Source organism: Columba livia, chromosome 3 (genome assembly GCF_036013475.1).
Source record: "Columba livia isolate bColLiv1 breed racing homer chromosome 3, bColLiv1.pat.W.v2, whole genome shotgun sequence".
Classification (NCBI taxonomy): domain Eukaryota; kingdom Metazoa; phylum Chordata; class Aves; order Columbiformes; family Columbidae; genus Columba; species Columba livia.
This window is the reverse complement of record NC_088604.1, coordinates 7952731-7964908: the sequence shown is the minus strand read 5'-3', so window position 1 is coordinate 7964908 and position 12178 is coordinate 7952731. Positions and strand designations below refer to the sequence as shown.

The window sequence follows — 12178 nt, the reverse complement described above, 5'->3', positions numbered from 1 at the left end:
TCTCAGTCTTTCATTAGCTGTGGCTTTCCTTTTAGGAGTCTTATCTTTGTCTTTCTATTTCTAGACTAAAGCATATGATGTTTAAAAAATAATTTCCTACAATTAATCTTTTGTTTCTCTGGGCTTTTAAAAACTTTGGTCAAGATGGAATATGAGCTCTGTATTGTCAGCTGAGATAATTAGAAAACAACTCCAGCTGTCCATGTACACTCTTAATGAATGAGCAGGGAAGTCAGAATTAATTGATGGCTTAATTCAGCTTCCTTCATCCAAGGTGGAGAATACAAAGCTCTACATCTAATCCTATGATCATATAAAATGGTGATCGAGTAGGTAGGAATTACACTAATGGTGGCTTTTCTAAAAAAAAATCTATCTATCTATCTATCTCTTTCTCTCTCTCTCTCTCTCTCTCTCTATATATATATATATATATATATATTACTTTTTCTTTACATTGCTTGGGTTTTAAATGACATGAGCTGTGGTGAAATGCACCTCTGGTATTTTCAGATTGCTACACCAAGTAAAGTGGGAAAGGTTTTGCTTTAGAGCTTCCATACCTAGTTCTTATTTTAATGAGATGCTCCTAGGTTAAAAATACCTTTTAAAAGTGATTTCCCACGTCTTTTCTACATTAGCGACAGACTGGAGAAGAAAATGTGGAGTACGCCTGAAAGTGGTAAGTTGAGGTTAGAGGTCTAGCCAAAGTCAAGTGCTAGGGAGTTTCAGCTGTAGAGAGCTGATGCTTTGAATTATAATCAAGTGATTAATGTTTCTAACATAAGTGGGTTTGGGAGTTACAAGGACTTGCAGCAACAGCTTGGATAAGTACGGTGAAACCTTCTTTTACAGATATTTTATTTGTAGCACGTTCATTAGGTCGAACAGAATGGACAACATGTGCTTATGTGGTTAATGATAAATCCATCTGAGGACTAAACTAGTCTGCTGAGTTATGAGAAAGCCATTCGTAGGTCAGATTTTTCTGGAGAGGGATGGGCTTGAGAGAAACAATTCTTATTTGGGAGGGGGAGGTGGGGAAAGGGCAGTGGGGGTGCAGGGAGAGGGGAGAAGCTGAAGCCAACTTTTCTCCTGCTGTAAAATACGTAGGATGTAAATGTTACATATCTTGATTCATTTTTAAAGGTCACTTGCTTGTGAAGTCCATGTAGCTGGCTTCATAAATACCAAAAATAACATGGAAAGTACCAGGTATGTCTGAAAGGTATATTAGTATTTTTGATAAAATAGCAGGTAATTTAATGTTAAAGTGTGAAAACTGCAGCGATCTCTATGAAACTGCAAAAGCCAGGAAAGGCTTTATCTATATTAGGCATTATAGTTTTGCTTCTTGGATTCAGACATTCTAACATGAAGTAAAAGGTATTGAACAAAAAAATCATATGTTCCTTCTGTTTGAATTCACCAGACTTTAATCCTGCTGCTGTGAGGGGATTAAGATAGTCTTTCAAATAGAACTAATCTCCCCTGAATGATAAAACAAGGTGAGAATACAGCTAATAAAAACAGTGTTTTGGCACATTGTTAGTGTTGTGGTTTTAGTTATAGATCTGCTAATAGGATAAAAAAGATTGGTTCTCCTCCTCTAGCCCTACCCAGGGCAGTGCAGGTCATTTATCCACAGATCCAACTGGTTTCCACCATGAACCGTGATGCCATTGGGTTTCAAATGGAACTCTGGCTGGTTCTAATTTTGAAAAAAAAAAAGGCAAACAAGTAAAACAAAGCCCTTATTCATTCACTTTATATAGCACCCAAATGTAAAAGTGTTTAGTTCTCTCCAAAATCTCATTACTTGCTTTCCTGAATAGGGCAGCCAGAACTCATGGACCTAAATACCTGACAGGTGAGGGACTACCAGAAAGGAATTGCAAGTTGCACATCCTCACAAATGAACAGGAAAAACCTGTCTTTTTGAGACACACCCTTTCACTGCTGCTATTTTGCTATTTTTAGGTAAAAATGAAAATGTGATGTTCATTGTCAAGGAAGCCCATTGCAAAATCACTGCTCTCAAACGTGTTGCCCGAAACTTTTCCAAGTGTTGCTGCAGGTGCGATTTGGAGTGAGCTTAGTTTACCAGAAGTTTGAAAGCTGACTGATTATACTAAGTATTTTTAGGCAGAGAAAATGGCACCTAGCAAAGAGGTATTTAATTATATACATAAACGTACAACAAAACCAAGTACAGGAAGCTACTGCAGATTAATTCACTTTGAAAACTGATTTATTACTCTCAGGTTAATGAACTAATGAAAGACATGGTGGCTTCTCCCCTCTCTTGCCACCTTGCAATCCAGAGTGAATGCCCTGCTGAGAAGATAAACTTTAGTGCCACACGGCTCCAGTGGCAACTGCATGAAACCTAATGGCCTAATCAGAATCTACCTCATTCAGAGGCTACACAAATACTTGTTTCTGACATCAAAAGGCATGATGACACTATTATCATATTTATTTTATAGATATTAAATAATTTGTGTTCTGTTATGTCAGGAAAACACATATCTTGCATTTTGCCCCCACATTACACGCTGAAAAATTAGGTGTAGAGATTTGAAGAATTAGGCTCCCTCCACAGTCCCTGGAGCAGGAGGGGCAGCTTTGGAGGTGATTCTCACTTGTCTTAAACTATGTTTGGATAAGACGAATTATCCTCTACAAGTATTAATCTCTCTTAGCTACAGACAGCACAGGTATTGAGTGCAGACCTGCCTTTGAAATGGCTAAGTTGAGTAGAGATACACAGCACTCCACTGATTTAAGGAGCTGCACTTGTGCTTTGAACTGCAAGGTCAAAGCCTTAGGGGTAGACCTGGTCTTGTCTTGGACAGCTTATGGACAAAAATCAGTGTACAAAGTGCAAGAAGTAAGGATGTTAAAGCTGCATAGAAAATGCTGAGACTCACAGGGCAAACCTGCATTTGTCCAAGTCCTTGGGATGCAGAAAAAATCCTGCTGGGCTTTCAGATAACTTGTCATTCTGAGACTAGCTATATTTTACTTAATTGTTTTAGTTAATTGTTTTAGTTAATTAAATAGCACCAGGGTACTGCCACTGGAAAACTTTTATCCGTGGTGTTAAATTTGATCCTGGTCCCTGTTTGTCCCAGTCTAGAGGCAGCTCTCTGACATGGCTTGAACATTGGCCAGAGCTTGTTCTCAACATGCAATCTGGTAGGGCTGTTCTCTTTCAGAGGTTAAAGGCATTTAGCCTTCAATGTGCCCGTGACTGGACTGTGTCTGCTGGCCCCAAGGCCAAAGACCAACCCTGACCCTGTTTAGTTCATGACAAGGTGCACCAACAGTCTCTTGCAGTATCTTCATCTTCCATTTTTATTATTTTAACTTGTCAGGATCAGAACCATAGGAAAACTGGTATAGTACGCTGGGCTTGATATGGCACTACCCTTTGAAATAGTGTGGTGCTGTCTAATTCCCTTTCGCTGTTCTCTCTAATCTATAAAGACCGCGCAAATCTGATTTTGGCCTGGATACCCTGATCTGCGTCATGGGCTGCCCCATTCAGCAACTTCAATAGGCCACACTGGAGCATGTCAGGGTTTGGAGCTGATATAGTTTTTTGAGCTGGTTCAACAAACAGATCTGCAAGGCTTCTTCTTGACAGTATACCAGCTCTGATCTGAGACACAGCTTTAGACATCTGTTTTAAGGGCTTAACTACTCTGAGCTTATTTGAACTCAGTACAAGGATCTGTTTATATTTCTGTGATTAATTGAAAATAACCTCTTGTTAAAGGAGTGTCAACCGATACCTTAAGATTGTGCTCAAGTCATTCACAGGAGCAAAAAAAATACACCAAAGGTTAGGCAGGTCAAAACCCTTGTTTGGATCAAAGCATGTGTTGAACACTGTATAAATGCCAAATCTTAAAGTGTTTTGTATTTAAGGTCGAAGTTTGGAGTAAAATGATACTATAACAATAAATCCCTAATTCAGCTTGTTAACACGCTACCATATTCACAAAGATGTTTCTGATGGAGTGACTGGGTAATGGTCTAATGTCTTAAAAATTTACAGCATAGGTGAGATCATTATTGTAATACCACATCCACTTCTGGTAGGCACATTTCAAGGAGGACTTTAATGCAATGGAAGTGGATCTCACCACAATTTGTGGTCTGTCTGTAAAATCTGCCTTACTGTGAGAGACTAAAAAAGCTCAGTAGTGTTATTTATCCAGGACAAGGTTACGAGATAACTTGTCTGTGGTTTTGTAAGGTTGAGCCTACATGGTGAGGGAACAGCAGGCTCCAGTTTCCACTTGGAGCTGGATGGCCTGTGTGCTTTCCGCCAAAATACAGGGGGAACTGCAGCTATTCCTGGGATTGAAATAATCCTGTTGTGCTCAGGGTAAACTGAGGCTGGACTGTGCCTTGGTCAGCTGCAGCCTTCCCAGTCCACACCTGATCAGTTGCTTCCTGGCACAGATTGATGAGTGGTGACCAGGCTTGAGGGTGGAAAGTGAGACCAGACAAATACAGATTAAAAAGGCAGCCTTTCTTCTTGACATGGTGGTAGCCACTGAAATAACTTATCTTGGGTAAATCATCCTTCATGGAAAATCTCTGATTCAGAGCGGGAAGTCTCCTTGAAAGATGTGCCGTAAATTTGTAGTGGTTCTAGTGTTGGTTTGGGGCAATGCTCTGTGGCTTCAGCTGTGCATTTCAATCAAGTGATTGAAATGATCAAACACATGATCTCACCTACCATTAAGATATTCCCATTTCAAGTTTTAATTTTAATAGGAATATTATATTCCTATTAAGCTGATCAGTGAGTAGAGAAGTCTCAGTGAGGCCATCTTTAACCTGACCATGCTCAATTTGAAGGAAAAACATCTCCCATCACTTTCATATTTGTGGCTAGAATGACCAGGTCTGTATTTTCTTTCCAGGAATCTGAGTTTAGGCCTGGGTTCCAACTCTCCTCATAGCTTACTGAATCTGTTAGGACACCTTTGAGCAGGATGAGGGGTGATTCACCTATTTCCAAGTGGAAAGTTTCCATCTGACGTGCTCCTCCGTCTATAGTGACCCGGCCGTGGCTGCCGTCCATCCCATCCACCCTCCAGCGGTGGTGTGCTTCCCAAATCTGGAAGACAAAATGATTCCTTGAAAAGTCCCATGGGCTCCTACCATAGGCTTTGTGGCACTGCCTACTGCAAAGGTTAGTGGGATTTGCAGAGCTCTTGAAATCAAGCTGGGTCTAGGCTGCCTGCAAGGCCACATGTATACCAGGTATTAGGTCTAAAGGATGTTTTAAAACCTGTCACCCAGTTCAGTAGATGATGTCCCCTGCTACCCAGCATGTACAGAGGCATTCAGAAGATTTGTCTTGCTGGAAGATATCCATCCAGCTTTGTTCAATTAAAGCAGTATCTTGTAGCCAACAAGGCAAAGTTTTGACCACAAGCCCAGTGTGATTTTCTGCTTCTGTGGTTTATGCCATTGTCATGCCTCCCCCGTGCCTGGGCTACTGCTTGCCTTGTTCCCGAGGTGTGTAAAGCCATTTGCTCCTTTCTGGGTTGGGGACAGAATCCTGGCAGCCCTGGCCTGTCTCCTCCACCGTCCCCATGTGCTGGGGGATGCAGGCAGTGCTGCATTTCGGAGCAGCTGCCTGCAACCCCATGCAGAATTAGCCCAGCTCTCGCAGGCAGCAGCTGACCCACGGGGTGCAAGGGGGATGTTGCTGCCTGCCTGCTGCCCTCAGGCACAAGCTGGCGCATTTGAAGAGTTTAGAAAAGCCAGAAAGCTGCTGAAAATTGCATTCTGCTCTTGGTGTCTAACATCATCACACCGCCACTGCTCAAAGAAATAAACTCTGATGGTGATGGGAATCACCTCCCCCCAACACCACCTCCTTCTTTCTTTGCTTTAATAAAACTTGTCACAGTGCTGATTTTTATTTATTTTTTTTCCAGTCAGCAGATTTTTAGGCTGGCTAATGAGGGGGAAAAATTTCTCTTCTCGCCTCTTCCCCCCCCTCCCAACCAAATTGCCTGCCTTTTCTTTCATGTCAGGGGCCAAGTTTGGATTGGAGCCTGGTGAAGTTTCTGTGTCATTTCCTGTTGCTGCCCTCCTCGACACTCGCTCCCGCGCTCGCTCTGCTTCTCTCCTCTTCTTTCCTCTCCTCTCCTCTCCTCCCGCAGACGCACAAGGCGTCCGCCCTCCCGACCCAGAGGCTTTTTGGGGAGGACGTGAGAGGGCAGGGGCATACCTCCCGCTCTCTCCTGTCACTTCGCATTCCTGCTCTCGCCATCCCCACCGGGCTCAGCTCCAACCTCGCTGCCGGCAACGCTGAAGAACCCAACGGTAAAAACAACTTTATTCTCTGTGAGCAGCTCGGCTGTGCTTCTCAGGCTGCTGCGAAAAGCCTCCTTCTCTCTTGCAAACTTCTCTGACGATGGCTGTGGTCCTGTCCATGCAGGTGGTGGGGAGTGAGGTGGCTGCGGGATGCTAGTGCTGCCTTTTTGGGTGGTGGGTGGGCAAGGGGCTGCGGTGGGGTCCTGTGGCGTACGGGAGGGATGGGGAAGGGAGATCAAGCATGCTCGCTTCATAGGACAGGACAGCATCTGCCAAGGCTGGCATTGATGCTGTTTTGTAAATGCTGGTGGCTTGATATGACTGATGGTTAAATAAAAAAGCTATTTAAGGGAGGGAGAAACCAGCATGGGGCTGTACAGAAGCTGGGAAGGCAGTGAACGGAGGTGAGGGAAAAGCAGAGAGTGCTCAGCGTTTTCACTTACGTGTTTCGTCTTTCAGCTTCAGTCTAGTGTTTACAGGATTTTCCTAAGGCTTGTGTGCTGTCGCGTTCAAGGGGTTTGTGGGTGTGTGCAGTCCCGGTGATTGCTTTTCTGAGTAGAAAGAACTGATTCTTGCGGGAATCTGTATTACATTCACTTGGAGGAGTGGGCAAAAATCAGCTGGCATCTGCAAAAACCTGCTTGTAATGCCTTTCCTCTGACATTTCCTTATTTGCTCGATAAATGCACATATATTTATTTATTTGGTAGGAAAATGACACAAATGCTTGTGCTTTAAAGTGGAGTGACTGTGACTTCATGTACTATTTCTGTCATTCCTGACTCGTTCGGTCTTGACTGTTTCTTGGACAAACAAGGCATAACAAGCTGACGGATAAATCCTGAAGCATGTGCCGGAGCCCGTTCCCGGAGCTTTCAGAGTTAAAAGGCTTTCTTGAACTCATTGACACGGGGCAGTAAATTTCAACGTGTCAGTAAGTGAGGGGAAAAAAAACCCCACACTTGCAGAGCATTATACACCAGCAGATAGAGCCAGCGCTGCACAACCCCAGGGTCTTCACAGGCAGGATTAGTTCCTAACACCTCCAGCTACCCAGCAGCATTTAGAAAGGTCAATTATATGTAAGGTATTTACCAGCTAATTAGAAGAGGAGGGAGGGGGGAATCCTTGGAGGTGGCCCTGGGAAAAATGATCCTAAGGCTTTTTGTACAGCGTGTTTACCTGCAAGTCATTGCTTGATGCATGTTGCCCCATCAACTCCCCCTTGTTTTATGTTAGTTTTGCAGTAGAGTACTCTCTGCTCCCCCATCTCCAATGGGAATGCAGTGGAAGAAGGTACAGGATGGGGAACATAGGAGGGGGGCTTTGGGCACATCCTGAGCACAGGAGTCCTTCACCCCAGCCTCTAGCCAAGGAATGACACCTCCCATGGCTGGGGAAAGTTCAAGCTCCCCAGCCAGCCTTGGCATTGCTGGTCTTGCTGCCATTAGCAATGGGGGACCCAGGAGACCTTGTTGACAGCTTTGCCTGGAGCTGGTTTCTAGGTAAAAGCTCAAAGTTAATTTCACAGCTCAGATATGAAAGCCCCATTTTTTCAAAAATCAAGTTGAGTAGGAAATGCTTTTTTGGATCTTCTCATCTCCCAGACTCTTTCTGAGTACTGTGCTACTCAATCCTGATTTTTCAAAAAGTTTTCTTCACTTTTGGCACCCTGCACAGCTAGCTTATACCTGTACTAGTGAGCTGGTCTTTATGGTCTGTGCTATCACACCAATCATAGAATCAGAGAATGTCCTGAGTTGGAAGGATCCACAAGGATTATGGAGTCCAACTCCTGCCCCTGCACAGGACACCCCACAGTTCACACCATGTGTCTGAGGACATTGTCCAGTCTCTTCTTGAACACTGTCAGGCTTGGGGCCGTGACACCTCCCTGGGGAGCCTGTTCCAGTGTCCAGCACCCTCTGGGTGAAGAACCTTTTCCTCATGTCAAACTTAAACCTGCCCTGGCACATCTTCCTGCCATTCCCCCAGGAGGGAATGTATCGATGATACACATGGATTGAGCTGAGACAACGTCTAGGTGTTACTGGAAGTTAGGATGGGCCACGAGACTCCAGAAAGGCAGTTTGGATGTAGCCACCTTGTCTCAGAGTGTAAGAGAGTTGAATAATATGTAGGCATGAGTCTGTGCCAGTTGGCTTCAGGGCTGAAGAATGGGCTCTGGCACAGTTTAGTTTACTAGCAGAGATGTAGCCAAGAGGCTAATGAGCTCATGTAAGAGAAAGAGGAGAGAAGCTGTAGCAGGACTCGCTCTCAGCATCTCTAAGGAGCTGAAGAAACAGTATTTACCTGGAACTGTGCTCTGAATTTCTTAATATGAAAGGAAATGGAGTGACAGACTGACATTTTTGCAGGGGTCCAACAGGCAACTCAGCTCTCAGGTGAATTGAATCATTGCTTGTGCAAGGTGACTGAGGGCAATAACAGGCCTTCAGGTGCTGCTTTTGGATGCTTGAAGGACAGATATGACCTGAAGTCCTTTAGAAATCTGTCCTTGCATATAGATGTTGAGAGATGATGGTCTGTCTCAAATGCAGTTTGGGGTAGTTTGTTTCTAAACTTTCAAAAACTTGACATATGGGTGCTCTAGTGGGAGATGAACATAATTTCATCCTTAATTATTTCAGAACTAAATCTGAAGCCACTCCATTTTAAGCTGACATCGCTTCACTGTGTTTAGTGAAGTTGTTCCTGATTTACAACATTTGAGGGGAGATAAGACTCAGTACCTTCATATCTGTTTTCTTCTGCAACTTGCAAAGGAGAAAACAAGATGAGACAAACCCACTCAGGGTGAGATTGTCATAAGAACTGAAGGGTCTTGAGTACGACCAAGACCTTTTTAGCTTTTTGCCAAAAAATTCTTGCTTCCCCTAAATATCAGCTTTTTGTTCAGTTAATGGAACCTTTTCCTATGTAAAAGCAAATGCTGAAGACCAGGGTCCCCATTTCATCTCACTTCTTGTGCAAGCATGTTCTCCACACCATACTTTCAGTGCTCATGTAGCCTTGACAGATGAGTCAAGGGATGGAGATTCCAGTTCTGCTGCTTACCTTGAGAAAGTGCTCTGGAGCCCAACACACTTTAGTGTCTGGAAATATTTCCTGTTGCACAACATAAATTGTCTGTTTCAATTTAATCCTGTTGTCTTAAATTACCTCACCAAAGTACTACCTTGAGAAAAGCCTCTCTTTGCAGTGGGAAAACCAGTACTGTAAGAGGCCACAGGGTGTGAAGAATTTCTGCAAGAAGGTGGAGTGAGCACGTGCTTCCCTTCCCCCTTTCTCTGTCTTGCACAAGGGCAAGGCAAACAAGCCTTTCTTTGTAACAGCTCAGAGGAGGGGGTCTGTGCTACTTCTAGCACCTCAGCCAGACCCTTTGCTGCTCATGGTGGCCACTGAGATCTCCAGGAGAGGTCTTCCATCACCGGTGGCTTCTCATGGCTCTAGCGGTCCTTTTCTCTGAGTAGGTTTTCTGTGCTTCAGTGCTTGAGCTTGGTGTGGTGCTCCCTGTCCTGTCTGAGGTTGCTCCAAGGATGCTCTACTGCTGCCCAGTGGCCTGTTGCGTGCCATCTGCTTCAGCTTCTGCCAGGGTTCACCAGGGGAATAGCAGCACATTTGGGGTAGCCCTGGCCCACTAATGCTTGTGGGTGCTTCCCAGCTCAGCCATGTCTGTCTCCCCAGGCTGAATCAGACACGCTCTGTTCATCTGCTTTGCTCTCATGTAGCTCTAGCTCCAGTTCTTGTGATATTTAAGTGCTGATGCACAAATTAAGGTAACATTTATATGCTCTAGTGAGTCTTCAGCTTGTCTGCACAAATCTCTTGTTTACCTTCTAAGACAGCGCCACTACCTGAGGACAGTCCTTGCCTCCTTGCTCCAGGGGAGATGTTGATCTCTTCTCTGTTTATGGGACATTGCCATAGCAATGAGGATGTGTAGTGGAGATGGTCAGCCGACAAGGTGCATGCCTCCTTCCCTCTCCAAACAGTGTCTGTTTGCTTTTTGGCTATTTTTAAACATATTTGCTGCTGGAGACTGAAGATCGCTATCAGTCTGAGCCTTGCCACCATGCAACTCACAGCTGTTTAAAATGGATTAGTGCTGAGGCTGGAAGGACAGTTTTTGTTCTTCTGACCACTGTCTCAGGGCTGCCTGACATGTTGGTGACTGTGGCAGAGTCACTTGCTTCCCAGTGAGTTGGTGAAGGGCAACAAAAGGCTGGAAGCCAGAAGCTTTTCCCCATTTCTCCTGACCTGTTCTGGAGTTGAACTGGTGAGAAGGAGGCGAGAGGCCTCTGTATCCCATCAGCAATCCCCTCAGTCATCGTCTCCCTCCCTGGAAGTGTTATTTTTGGTTAACTCATACATGTCTAGGCCTCCTTTGTCTATCCTGTGGGAGGAAGCTCAAGGCTGGAATTTTGTAATAAAAGCCAGATTTTTCTCTGGAGACAGAGTAGAGGACACTCCTGTTGCTTCTTCAGTTCTTGTTAGTTCTTGATCAGCTTAATATGGTAACTGTGAAACATTTTCTTTCCCCACTGAGAAGAAACTTGGCCTCTGAGGAAGGCTGGTTGGGGTGTTCACCCTGAGATAACTGATTTCTGCAGAGCCACCGGTGGGGATCCCAGCTCAAGCTGCTTGGACTTCATCTTCCTGATGCAAGTTCCCAGTAGTGTACTGGGGATGGGTCTCTCTGAGTGCACCCCAGGATATTTGCAGCATTGCAGAACTGCACTATTGCTAAAATCAAGTTGTTTTCTTACCCCAAGGAGCACAGAGCAGCCTGTTCCCTTATGCACCAGCAGCAGCTGGTTCTCACAGGAGCAAGCACATTTTTGTACCTGCAGTTTGGAGAGTGTTCTCAGAGGCTTTCTGTGGTTATGGATCTAGCTCCCTGATTTCCCCTGCGACCACAATGTTTTAGCATTCTCGTCCTCCACTGACCATTGGCAACAGAAACACCACCACTCCCTGCTCTCTTCTCTTTGGCCATTTTACTTTGAAGTGGGAGTTCTTTCTACAGGCACTGGTGCAGTGGAAAGCTGAAAATATCTGAAATGGCCATAATTTAAATATGAAAGTACTCCCTTAACTTAAATGTACACAGAGAGCTTGCTAATAAAATCTGAGTTTGATTCTTGGTCATCGGTCACTATACCAAGGATGGAGGAAACAACAGCTGAAGCCCATATCTCTACCCTCAGTGGTACCTGACACACTACCTGTGAGATCATCTGCTGGAGTTTCCCAATATACTTAATTTAACTAGTTTAATAATATATATCCCGTACTCCTTTTATCTTACTATTCATTGTGATTCCCCTATGACACAGTCTAAAATTATGCAAATTATACTTGGTTTCCTTTTTTTTCTTCTTCTTCTTTATAAATGCATACATGAACTGTAGAGTCTTCAGAGATTTATTTTTCTTTAATGAAATCAGTCTCCTTTTCCTGGCTAGTGTAGTGCATGAATGTTACATTTAAATATCTGCTTTCAAGTTCAGTCCTTTCCCTCAGACATATTACTTTACACTACATTTGGCTGTGTTAAACTGCAGTGCTGATTTACTACATCAGTGACCACAGAAGACTCAGATTCCTCTGACTCCTGTTTTGATGCTTCTCTCTATTTACTCTCTACCATTCTCTGTTTTTTTGGAATAGCTGGCAGATTGTAAACTTAAATTTCTTATTTCTTTTCTTCTACTTTATACAATGGATGCAATCAGATTAATATATTTAGTAGATTTGGAACTGATTACGGAGCAAGTACAAAAGATCTCCTGAGAGCAATGAT

The 12178-nt window shown here is 44.0% G+C and overlaps 1 protein-coding gene and 1 long non-coding RNA gene across 8 annotated transcripts in view; one reads left to right on the top strand and one right to left on the bottom strand.

Moving 5' to 3' along the window:
* Positions 1-12178, top strand: part of EVA1A (eva-1 homolog A, regulator of programmed cell death) — a 211796-nt gene that overhangs the window by 136624 nt on the left and 62994 nt on the right. The window contains exon 1 of one of the 7 annotated variants that reach the window (XM_065055743.1): positions 6229-6360. The exons of 2 other annotated variants lie outside the window; for them this stretch is intronic. The gene's annotated coding sequence lies outside the window, so the exon portion shown is untranslated. 4 more of the 7 variants (XM_065055748.1, XM_065055749.1, XM_065055746.1 and 1 more) reach the window with 4 other exon arrangements.
* Positions 350-7198, bottom strand: LOC135578970 (uncharacterized). The gene is made up of 3 exons (XR_010471088.1): positions 6795-7198; positions 5032-5140; positions 350-1711 (listed from the first exon to the last, which is right to left on the bottom strand). It is a non-coding gene; the product is annotated as an uncharacterized LOC135578970 (long non-coding RNA).